We start from the raw sequence: 12,500 nt of genomic DNA, 5'->3' as shown, positions 1-12,500 counted from the left end.
AAGTCTTGGTTTAGTTTACCATAGATAACTTATTTATAAATCCCTGTTTTATTATTAATATCCTTATATAATAATTGCTCATGCATATAAACATTGTTCACCTTAAAATTGCATTCTGATTCCTGTTTCTTTAAAAAAGAGGTATTTGGGCTTTAGAACTCAATAGTCTTAAAGGTTTTTTGAAAACATTAAAGAAGCATGTTACCATTATGTTTTATGGGGAAAAATAATGATACTTTTCATGATCTTAATTTATTCATCAATAAATGTCATCAAGAAAATTAAAAAAAAACCACTTTTACCAAATGGAATGATAGGATACGTAATTCTTTTGTGACTTGCTCTTTTCACTTGATACATCTTGGACATCTTTCTGTGTTAGTGTAAAGAGACCTACCTCTTTTATTTAGAATAGCTACTATTTATTGAGTATCTACTATGCTCCAGCATGCTCCAGCATAGTAGTTGTAGTTGCAACAATCCTGTAAGGTAAGTACTATTATTATCAGTTTTTTGCAGATGAGAAATTTGAGGCCCAGTGTCATCTAGCCAGTCACCAGTGAAGCCAGAGCTGAACCCAGATGATCTGATTCTTCACTCCAATTTTATTTGCCCCCTTTTTTTCCTTTTAGTCAGGGTCTTGCTATGTGTCTAGGCAGGCTCAAGCTTCTGGGCTTAAGTGACCCTCCGGCTTTAGTGTCCTAAATATCTGGAATTACAGGTAAGCACCACCATGCCTGGCTTACCCACTCTCGATGGGTACATAGAACTCCTTTGTATGAAAGTATCTTAACTTGTTTAGACAGTTCCCTGTATTTAGGTAATTTTTAGTTAGATATTTTTCTTTTGCTTTTGCAGACTTCCAGAATAAACACATTTGCCAACACATTCACACATGTATATGATTAACTGTTCGGTAAATCTCCAAAAAATGGAAACATATACACTTTTATATTTCATAGGCACTAGTTTCCTTTTAAAGTATTTTACCATTTTTTATTTGATACTCTATAGAAGAAAATGCAGATTTTCTTGTGTCTTCTTCAACAAAGGATTACCAGACTTATAATATTTGTCAACATGATGGGTTTAAAAATTGTTTAGAGGCTAGGTTTAAATCTTTTCCATTTAAAGGTATTTGGTATTTTAAATACTTTGAAGAGATGATTGCATCCTTCTCTATGCTGTTCTTGGTCCTCTATCACAGAAGGGAGAAAGTCATCACTCTTGTTTCCAGAAATCTGTAGTTTCTAGCATGGGGAGGGAAAGGTTCCTGTTTCTGTCTATCTGGCTCTGTGAAAAACTGAGGGCCATTATGAGGATGTTCAGGAAAGCAGTGTTGACGAGGCACAGGGGATCAGCTTGCTCTGGTTATAGAGACATGATTAAAACATACTTAGTTTCAATGCTGAACTGGCAGATCTGATGCAACAGCTGGAAAAATCCCTAAATGACTTTAGGCATATTTAAAAGGAGCCATATCCTTCCTTTTAAAAATAGACATGAACCAAAATATTTTGTTTTCATCTTATCCCACCTTTGGAGCCAGAACCCCTCAAAGCTATTCCAATCTAAAAAAAGTTCAAATCCATTTCCTATGAGCATTTGTTCTTCGGTATCCTCAGGGTTAATGCTTGCTTCCTGTGCATTGAAATTCAGGATGTTGGGAAAGAAGAAGTGTCATTACTTTGCGTGTTCAATGTTGCTCATGTGCGCTTGGCTTTCATCGGTAAGAGAGCTGAACTCCCCTTGTGATGATTAAAAACCAAACCAAAACAAAATATCCCACTACTTAATCTTTCATCTGTGGTAAAACAGGTGGGACCTCCAAAGGTCTCTTGGCTTATCTTCCTCAGTGGAGGGCTGTAGAGGCTTGGTAAGTAGATGTGTAGCTGGTGTCCCTTCCTTTGTTCACTTCCACCCTTCTGAATTCTTGACTCTCACAGAGGAAGCCAGCCTCTTGGGAGTTTCCTTTTGTTTCTCCAAGATTAACCAGTTCTGCCCTGGCAGCAGTAGCAGGCAGCGGTAGGAGAGGCTCTTCTCTAACCTTTCCCTAGGAGTGTTCTCCTCCTCCAGTTCCTCACTTGCAGCCAAGCTGCTTTCTTTTTTTCTTTTCTGATGAGATGGTGAATCTGGTTGCCACCTAGCAACTTCCGCTAGCGGTAAGTGGTCAAGACCATTTTTCCGGGAGTTGATCTCATGTTTTCAAGAATGCCTTCTTGAGACCTAGTTTGTTTCTTGCAGAATAGCCTTGCTTTTCTCTCCAGTATGGTCATGGAATGGATCCTCGTGTGATCTTCCGCACTACTGGGAACTCTTCCTGGGTCCACATTGAGGTGAGTCGGTGAGGTCAAGTGGGCATTTGTCTCTGGGCTGGTTGGGACTTTCTGTTCCTTTCTTCTGGGTGTGTATTTCATTTTGCTGTTTTCATCTGTGTGGTTGAGATTTAACAAATATTCTGTATTATTTTTCTCTTAACAAAAAAATTCCTTTGAGAGAAGTTAAGGATGGGAGATTTGACATTTTCTTCATTTGAAATTCAGATTTTTATTCTGTTAGCATCACCTATAAATGAGCCATGGGGTTACATGAATGTCCATGTGTGGGTCTTTGTCACTTCATTTGGGGTATATATATATATATATATATATATATATTTTTTTTTTTTTTTTTTTGGTAAGATTTCATCTAGCGAGTCTATTCCAGATACTCTTATTTGCTGATGAATTCGTGGCTCAGATCTGACAGTTTGCACTGGACCATCCCTCTGAGACTTGAGGGTTAGATTTTCAGTGCTGAAATTTGAATAGAAAAATTGTTCATTCTAGGCTGCTTTGTTGACAGACTTGAAAGTGTTGCAGGTCTCTGGTTAATGATTAGCTGTTTGAAAAAAAAAAAAAAATCCGAAAAGGAAATTGGCTAGAACTGTTAATTGAGGACTGAAGGCTTTTAGGAAGGGATGAAGAAATATAGGATTTCATATGGGATGAACAACACCTGTGCCCATGAGCCACCCCTTTTGCTTGGAGGTTGCTCTGTGCTGGCCTTTACTCCAAGATGAAAACTCAATGATTTGACTTATCTTGTATGAACCTTTAAAAATAAGGGACCAAGTGATCTTCTTTTCTGTGTCTGGGGGATTTTTTTTTTTTTCACAGAGGGCTTATTGGAAATATTTTTAGTAGGAAAAACTTAACTATTTAAAAGCAAATTGGACTTCTTTTTACAGACTGGGATTTAAACCCAGGATCCTGTGTTTGCTAGGCAAGCGCTCTACCACTGAGCTACATCTCCAGCCCTTTCTAAAATTTTTTTTTGAGACTAAGTCTCAAAATAATGTTTTGTAAGTTGCTGAGGCTGACCTTGAACTTGTGATCCCTCCCCTCAGCTTCCCGAGTAGCTGGAGTTACAGGTGTGTGCCACCATGCCTGGCAGAAATAGACCTTTTTTTTTTAAATTTATTTTTTTTGTAAACAAATGGGATACATGTTGTTTCTCTGTTTGTACATGGAGTAAAGGCATACCATTTGTGTAATCATACATTTACATAGGGTAATGTTGTTTGATTCATTCTGTTATTTTTTCCCTTCCCCCCACCCCTCCCACTCCTCTTTTCCCTCTGTACAGTCCCTCCTTCCTCCATTCTTGCCCCCTCCCCCCCATTATGTGTCATCATCCACTTATCAGTGAGATCATTCTTCTTTTGGTTTTTTGAGATTGGCTTATCTCACTTAGCATGATATTCTCCAGTTTCATCCATTTGCCTGCAAATGCCATAATTTTATTATTCTTTATGGCTGAGTAATATTCCATTGTATATATATACCACAGTTTCTTTATCCATTCATCAACTGAAGGGCATCTAGGTTGGTTCCACAATCTGGCTATTGTGAATTGAGCAGCTATGAACATTGATGTGGCTGTATCTCTGTAGTATGCTGATTTTAAGTCCTTTGACTTAAAAGTATAGGCCGAGGAGTGGGATAGCTGGGTCAAATGGTGGTTCCATTCCAAGCTTTCTGAGGAATCTCCATACTGCTTTCCAGATTGGCTGCACTAATTTGCAGCCCTATCAGCAAAGTATGAGTGTACCTTTTCCCCCACATCCTCACCAACACCTATTGTTGCTTGTATTCTTGATAATTGCCATTCTAATTGGGGTGAGATGGAATCTTAGGGTGGTTTTGATTTGCATTTCTCTTATTACTAGAGAAGTTGAACATCTTTTCATATGTCTGTTGATTGCTTGTAGATCTTCTTCTGTGAAGCGTCTGTTCATTTCCTTAGCCCTTTTGTTGATTCGTTTATTTGTATTCTTGGTGTAGAGTTTTTGAGTTCTTTATAGATTCTGGAAATTAGTCCTCTATCTGAAGTATGAGTGGCAAAGATTTTCTCCCACTCTGTAGGCTCTCTCTTCACATTTCTGATAGTGTCCTTTGCTGAGAGAAAGTCTTTTAGTTTGAATCTATCCCAGTTATTGATTCCTGCTTTTATTTCTTGTGCTGTGGGAGTCCTGTTAAGGAAGTCTGATCCTGGGCCAACATGTTGAAGATTTGTACCTACTTTTTCTTCTATAAGATGCAGGGTCTCTGGTCTGATTCCGAGGTCCTTGTTCCATTTTGAGTTGAGTTTTGTGCAGGATGAGAGATAGGAGAAATAGACCTTTTAATATATGTGTTCTAGATGCCAGTAGTATGGCATATGTAAAGATTAGAAGGTACTGTTTGTTTTGAGGATTTTTATTGCAAAGATATCAAAGAAAATCACAACTTCTTAGTGATAATGAGTGCTTTGAGTATTAATAAATTTCTAAATAAATATCGAACATTACTGCTGTATTTTTGGAAACATGTTTCTTCCTTGCTTTGAATCTACCTTTCCTTCCTCTCTCCTTTGATTTACTCAACTGAAGTTGGTTGAACCCCTCCCGGTGCTGGACAGAGTGGATTCCTAGGGGAGGAGGGGGTGGTGGCAGGCCATAGTGTTCCATCTCAGTAGCTCCTTCTCTGACTCTTCTTGAGTCCGAGTGATCCCTAGGGTTCTGTCCTTATTCTTTTACTGACTCATCCTCACCCTCTGTCCTCTCCTCAACTCTTCATTCTTGTTCTTCCTGAATGAGATCATTCATTCCCCTTGACTTCAGCCCTTCCTTATGGGTGGATGATTCCAAGTCTTCAAATCTGTCTTTTCTCGTTAGTGCTGAAGACGTTTTCAGTGATCAAGAGCCATTCCAGGATCAATGTGATGGAATCAAATTCATTGTTCTTCTATCCCAGTTCCTGCTTCTGCCCCTCCCCCTTCTCCATCCTTCTCTGCTGCATTTGTCATCTTAGTTAATGGCACCTTGCTCTTCTCAGTGTCCAAGGCAAAAACCTAGCAATCACCCCAGAATCTTCCATGTTCTGCACCTCAACATAGGGACCATTTGTAGATTCTGGCAATTCAATTGCAGAGACACATCTCGAATGCAGGTTCACTCGCCTGTTGTCATTGATCCCAATCTCTTTCCATGCTAGCCCATGCTGTGGGAGTCATCTTCTAAAACCTTTGACAGCATGAACTGACATAGAGAGACACAGGGAGCAATGGCAAAGGGCAAGAGGGGCTGGATTCCAATCACACCATCCTTCAGGATTGACACAGGACCTTGGCTGCAGCAACACTCTGTGTCACCTCATGATGGTCCCTACCTCTAGAGCTTTGGCAAGGCCTGGGGATGATGTATGCTGTTGCTTGGCAGAGGGCCAGGTACCCAGTGGGTGGTGGTGAGGAGGACCGTGGTGACGGTGATGTCTCTTAGGATCTGGCTCTCATCTATTTTGCTATGCCATCTCCGCCCAGACCCCTGTGACCTGATGCCCCCACTGTCACTGCTCCTCTTCCTTTCACAACACTTGGTCTTTCCACAGGCTGTTCATTTTGCTTGTACTTCCCTTGTTTTATTCAGCAAACTCTCCTTTCAAGAGGACTCAGCCATCTGTGAGGTCTTAGCTGACTTTGAGGAGCAGGCTGGGTGACTCCCTTCCCCCTATCTCCGTGGTTCTCCATCCCCCCACCACAGTCCCACACTACTGTTCTAATGATCTTTCTGTGTGACTGTCTGTTTTTGTCCCCAGACTGTGGCCTTCTGAAGGACAGGGAATGCATCTTTGCCTTTTTCATTCCCAGTCCGGGTTAGACACAGTAGACACCTGATGAGTGTTTGATTATTTGAGCATCACCAAAAGGAGACGGCTCTTGCATTGGATAAGTGTTTTTCTACATGTGGAGAGTTTAGAAAACACATTTAAGAAAAACAAAAACAATAAGAGCTTTCCTTAATTGAGTCCTAACTTTGTGACAGGAAGTACTATGCTAATATCTTTACAGGCATGGTCTGATTTTGTTTTCTAATAATCTTATGAATTACTCTGATGCACATGACTTATGATTAGAAAAGAGGCTAGGAAGGTGGGGGAACTCGCTGGAGGTTATAGGGTTAGCTGGACTGAGCAAACCCGAGTGGTTTGACTCCAGGATTGGTGGAGAAATAGAGAAGTGAGAAGGGGAAGGAAGATGACTAAACCAGGGGAGGCATAGTCTGGGAGAGAAAGGACAAGATAAGGAGAAGGTGGGGAAAATGCACCGTTTCTTACAAGAAAGGCAGCAAGAGCAGATTAGGCTGGGCATGGTGCTGTGCACCTGTAATCCAGCGATTTGGCTGGGGATGTGGTAAAGCACCCCTGGGTTCAATCTGATGGGGGAAAGCAGGTATGGGAAAGATGAGGAAAGACAGAGAAAATGAAGCTAGCCATCCAAGGAGGAAAATGAGCAGGGATGAACAAGAAGAAAAGCTATGGAATTCTGCAGCTGGGTAATGACTGCATGCCTAACAGACTACAAACAGGGTTGATAGGACAACTCATGATGATATAACCTGATAGACATTATACAGAAATACAGAGATTTATTATTGTTAAGTCATGGTAATGAGACATAAATGCTAAGCAATTTATATATTTGGCAGTATTAATCATCATCACTTTTACTCACACGCACACATATATACACATGCAGATTGGCTTAGATGGTCTTCACTTGTGCTTTTGTACAATGTTGACAAGTACTGGGATGGAGGCATCTGTCACTGATACCAAATATGATTAAAATATCCACACCACTTACACTCACAGCTGCACATATGCAGGACCTTCCTGGGCTGGCTCCCTCTCTGGCCTCCCCACCACAGTTGGTTCTTCTGCTTTATCAGAATCTCCCTTCTCTGGGGTCCTAGAGCTGTATTTCTAGGGAGGGCTTGCTGAGGCTTTTCCTCTGCAGCTCTGGGAACCTGGGGCCTGGTGGAGGGAGGGGCAGAGGTAGGTCCAGGAAGGTGGGAGGCAGCAAGAGAAGAGAAGGGGTCTGTTCCCTCATCCTGCCCTCCCAGCAGCCCACCCTAGGACCCTCCACTGCTCAAGCAGCTGTATTTTCAAGGTTCGCCCCAGCCTCTTCCTCTCCATGCTTGAACTGGTTCTCAGAGACAAGGTCAATTCTGCTGGGAAACACCTCAGAGAGAAATGTAAGGAAAGGTTAGGGAATAGGGGGAGGAAACTGGGAGACTGAAGAAGGAGAAAAGGAGAGGGAGTGGGAGGAGGAAAGGCAGATGGGGGAGGAGGACACATGTTCATGGGGAAAACTGTTTATATACACATATTAACCATGTGACAGCTTGGAGGAGGCACCATGGTCTCCATTTTATAGATTCAGATTGAGTCTTAGGAGGGTAAGTGACTTGTTCGGAGTAATACTAGGTAGAAAGTAACTGAGCTGGGATTTGAATCTTATTATCCTTGAAGTTTCTCCTACCTAATTCTCTTGTCTCCAAATGGGAGGAGAAGGCAGAGTCAGAGAAGGTGAGTAGGACAGAGAAGAGAATGGAGACAAAAGGGAGAGGAGGCGGGAGATCCTCCCCAGGGCAGGATTGGGGTTGGGCTCATTGGAACCATACTAGGTCCCTTTCCCCTTGGCCCGTTTTGTTCCTGAGTCCCGAGAACTGAAGAGAACCCACTGCTCAAAGGAAGTAGTGGATACTTCTGGTGGGGAACTTCCAGTTCCTCCTGAGTGGGGGACAGGCAGGGAGGGGCTCCCAGGGCTGCCCAGGATCTGCTCCATGCACCTCTCCTAGTCTGGACTGCTCCTGTCTCTTCCTTAGCTGCCCTGGCCCCTTCATTTTCTCTTTACCTTCTAATCTTTTGCCATTCCTTTGCCTTTCTGTCACTCTCATATTTTCAATCTTTCTCCTTCTACTGGCTCTGCCCCCTTAGGTTACCCGCCACAGCTCATCTCCCACATCCTCTTTAAAGTCTCCTCTTCCTCCTTTATAGATGCAGGAGGCTGGGGCAGTCTCACCATGTTGCCCAGCAGTCCCCTGCCTCAGCCTCTCAAGAAGTTGGGGTTACAGGTGTGCACCACCATACTCAGTTCCTTCTGTTTTTAAAGTCTTATCACCTGTTCACACTTATCTTGCACTGCAAAATGTCTTGAAGGGATTCTTCTCACAGTCCTCATTTCTTCCTAACATTCATGTGGCTACTTTGACAAAAAAGGTCCCAAGAGCTGCCTTTGAGATCTCATATCTAATGAACTCTCTGTGCCCTTTGTCTCCACAGCCCACCAGGTTGACTCTGAGGCAAACAGAGATTTGCCCCTGGTTCTGTAAATGAGGTAGTAGAAAGAGTGGCAATCTCAGATCAGGCTGTTTGACACCAAAGGACAGGTTTCCAACCTCCACATCCCATTGCTGATGGAATAACTCACCAGGTTATTCCCTTGAGAGCCTCGTATTCAATTCGCCATGGCCAGAGTAGACCATCTGTCCTATAGTTTTTGGAACATAATTCAACAGCACACGAAAAACAGGTCTATCTTCCTGGGACAAACTGGTATTAGCTCAGGAGACAGATGATATGAATAAGAATGATGATTTAAAGAATTTATTGATTTAAAATATGTAATATAACTGTCAGGAGGACCAGAATGTTCACTTCATCATGACTGGAGCCTTCTCTCCCTGTAGGCCAGCTTCTGTGGGAAAGCAATTTATTATCAGCAGGTTGCTTGGTGAGTGTGAAATTGGAGCAGGGGGAATTATCCCTAATAACTTGATTGCCGAGTAGCCTCAGGTCATTAAAAAGATTCTCCATTTTAATCCTTTGCTAAAGCATTGAATTGCCTGTACCTGGTGTACTCATTTTCACTATAAGGAGAGACCTCCACATGGAATCGACAGGATGCCCTCTTCCCCACCTAGGCCTAACTAGCCTGTCCAACCTCGAGTCTTGTTATCACTTCAGTCTCCAGGTGTCTGAAATCAACTCTCCATTTTCCCACTAAGGATTGAATTGGTATGTTCTTTTGACTTTGTAATTTCTATCATTACAAGAAGTATTTTCTGTGACCAAGATTGAAACCTAAACTCGAAATGTAAAGAAAAGAAAATCTTCATAGAAATATAGCTTTTGATTTTAAAAATTGCTAATCTCACTTTAAAATGAATGTATGCATAAAGCCCTTAGCTGTAATTTCTGTTATCTTTCTTCTCTTACTCTTTCTCATATCTTGTCATATATATAAGCTATATCATATATATACCATATCATATATGTGTGTGCGTGTGTGTGTATATATGTGTATATGTACATACACACCATATTCTCTCTCTCTATAAAACCTACTAGAACTTGGACACAAGGAAACCACCATTCTAGTCCCCTGCATGAGAGGAAGCCAGAAGTAAGATAATACCTACAACCTACCTAGATCTTCTTCCCCTGTTTTCTCTGCTTTGGGGCAATTTTAAAAAGCAGGAACCTAATTACATAAATATCATTTGCTTTAGTACTTGTAAATGGTTGAATTTTAAAAATCCCAAGTTCCTGCTTCTAGAGCTAGATTTTACTTTTTAGCAAACATTTTTCTTTTACCTGATTTTGTTTATTCTATTTCCTTAGACATCCACGGGCCCTAAAGTTTAGTAAAAGATGACTTTTTCTCTACTCTGAATCTTTTAGAGATGGAACAAGTGTCCAGTGGGGTATTTTGGTGAGGTGATAAAGGTGCAAGAATGAAAAGACAATTTTAGTTCCTCAAAGTTAAACTGGAATCTGCTACATGGGTATCAATCCTTTATAAAATACTCCTGGATTGTCGCTGTTCTAAGGGAAAGATTGGACTTGAATGTCAATTTTTTCTTTTTCTTTGTAACTTTATGTTTCAGAGAGTAAAAAAGCAGTTGAATAGTATCAAGAATAAGAAATAACTTCTGAAAATCTTACAGAAATATTTAATCCATATAATGATGATTATATTATCACTCTTAAGTATGAAATAGAGAATATTTTCCATGAAAGAAAAATCATGAAGATGACCATAATTTAAAAATAGATTTATTTAATACCTTCCAAATAAAGGGTTTCAAAGACACTTTGGAAGGTGGCAGGAAAAAACTAAATATAACAATTTAGTAGTATGACTTAACAGTAATTTTTAGGAAGGATTTGGTATTGCTTTATGCATGATTCCAGGAGTTTTTAAAATGAGAAGTGCTTATTGGAAGACCTAAACTAAGAGCTGAAGGGGTTACATGGATATTTTCCCTTTAATTACCTTCATATTACACAAATACATTTAGGACCATCTTTTCTACTGGTTTGCTATCTGTCAGATCTAATCTCTCAGACCAATCTGGTGAACCAGTAAGGAAAAAGAATGAGTTGGCCAGTGGCTTGTATTGCTGCAACTTTCTGAGAGTTGAAGTCCTTCTGCCTGCTTTCTTGTTGTCCCCTCTCAGGGTATACAGTCCTTTTGCCATCTTGGCTTAAAGAATTGTTCTTCCTCTGCTCCAGGGACTTTGAGCCATTGAAAACAGGACATGTTGACTTAGTCTCCAGAGAGAATTTTCAATCCCTAACGAGTTAGCCTAGAATTGCTGATGAGCTTTTCCCCTCTGGCCAGATGGGGCCACCAGATACAGGGGTCATTGCCACAGGATTCTCCATCTTCCTTCCTGATGTAATTTTATATCTGTTGAGGCTTTTCGTTTGTCTGCAACTGCTTTGTGAAACAACAACAAAGAAAATCCTTCATGGATGAAAATGCACTTTTGTCCCCGTTATTTTTCACGGGAAGGCTTTACCTCAAAACGATCATTTTTGTGGACCTTCCTTTCTAGCTCTAGTACCTCTTCATGGTCCTCCACCCCTGCATTTGCTCACTTCTTCCACTCTTCCATTTGCTCACAATACTCTTCCTATTACTAACCAGATTTACTCATCCTTTGAGGATCTAGGCTGGAGATAGGGGCACACAGGAGGATGGGGGCCAGCAAGAGGGAAGGCCAGAAGTCTTCGAGCCCCCAGCTCTGGAAGGCAGATCTAACATTCTGGCACTAGTATCTGGGGTTTGGGAAGGATAGTTGGTAAGTGACTTTTAGCCTCTAGAAGCCTTTGCTCCATTTCTCTTAGAATTTCAAGACATTATTCATTCATCCTCTTTCATTCAGCAAGTGTTGGTAGGGCAACCTTGTGCACCGGGCATGTATTAGATACCAGACTTACAGCTAAGAACTGGACAGATAAAGTCCCTGGCCTAATGGAGTATGTGAAACAATGGGGAAATAGCCAATATAACAGGCAAATACATTCATTCAGAGTGATAGGGTCTCTGAAATGGACCAAGCAGGTATATGGGAGCACATTGGGGTGTTCCTATCTGACTCGGGGGTAAGGTCAGGGAAGGCCTCTTAGAGGAAGTGACATATGAGTGTGTGTGAGAGCTGAGGGGGACAGAGGTGGGTTAGGTGGTTAACACAAGCAGAGGGAAGAGCATGTATGAGGCTCCCAAATGGAAAGAAGCTAAATCGAACGTTTCTGGAGCATAGGCCTGGGAAGTACAGGGAGGCATGTGGGCAGTGGAGGACAGGGATAAGGAATCAACTAGGAAGATGAACAGGGATCAGGTTGTGGAAGGTCCTAGAAGTCATGTTAGAATTTGATCTTTTTTCCCTAAGGCTAGTGGGAAGCGTTTGGAGTCTCTTTAGCAGGGGCACGATATTTCCCTTTTATGAAGATGACTCTGGGTTTGACGTGGACATTGGTCTATAGGTGGCCAAGGATGGAGTGAGGAAGACCTGTGGAGAGGAGCACACGGCAAGAGCAGCTTCTGGTCTTCAGACATGCCCTAGAGACAGCCCACTGCTGGGGCTGGGGTCTGGGGGAGGGAAAGTGAGGAGGGGTGGGAGGGATGGTCCTGGGCGACCTTGGTGGCAGTTGGTAGAAGGTGTGGAGAGAGGAACAGGGGACTTACTGATGGGTCATATTCGACACCTATCCCTGCTTCTAGGCAGCAGTGCTCCCTTTGCTTGGAGTCATCAGTTTTAGTAGCCTGGGCCCTAAAAAGTACTGGGTCCTATGAAGTGTCAGTGACCTTCTTTATCAGGTACAACCCTGGGGTATGACCAGGAGTTG

The 12,500-nt window shown here is 41.8% G+C and overlaps 1 protein-coding gene across 9 annotated transcripts in view; it reads left to right on the top strand.

The window, feature by feature from the left end:
• The first annotated feature begins 1,707 nt into the window (after positions 1-1,707).
• Positions 1,708-12,500, top strand: part of ATP8B4 (ATPase phospholipid transporting 8B4 (putative)) — a 236,553-nt gene continuing 225,760 nt past the window's right edge. For 3 of the 9 annotated variants that reach the window (XM_079129889.1, XM_079129884.1, XM_079129895.1), the window contains exons 1-2: positions 1,897-2,162; positions 2,245-2,336. The gene's annotated coding sequence lies outside the window, so the exon portion shown is untranslated. The other 6 variants (XM_079129896.1, XM_079129897.1, XM_079129893.1 and 3 more) reach the window with 5 other exon arrangements.

The sequence above is a fragment of the Sciurus vulgaris genome, assembly GCF_902686455.1.
Source record: "Sciurus vulgaris genome assembly, chromosome: 2".
In the NCBI taxonomy this organism is placed as follows: Eukaryota; Metazoa; Chordata; class Mammalia; order Rodentia; family Sciuridae; genus Sciurus; species Sciurus vulgaris.
The sequence above is the reverse complement of the archived record's forward strand: the minus strand, read 5'-3'. Positions and strand labels throughout refer to the sequence as shown.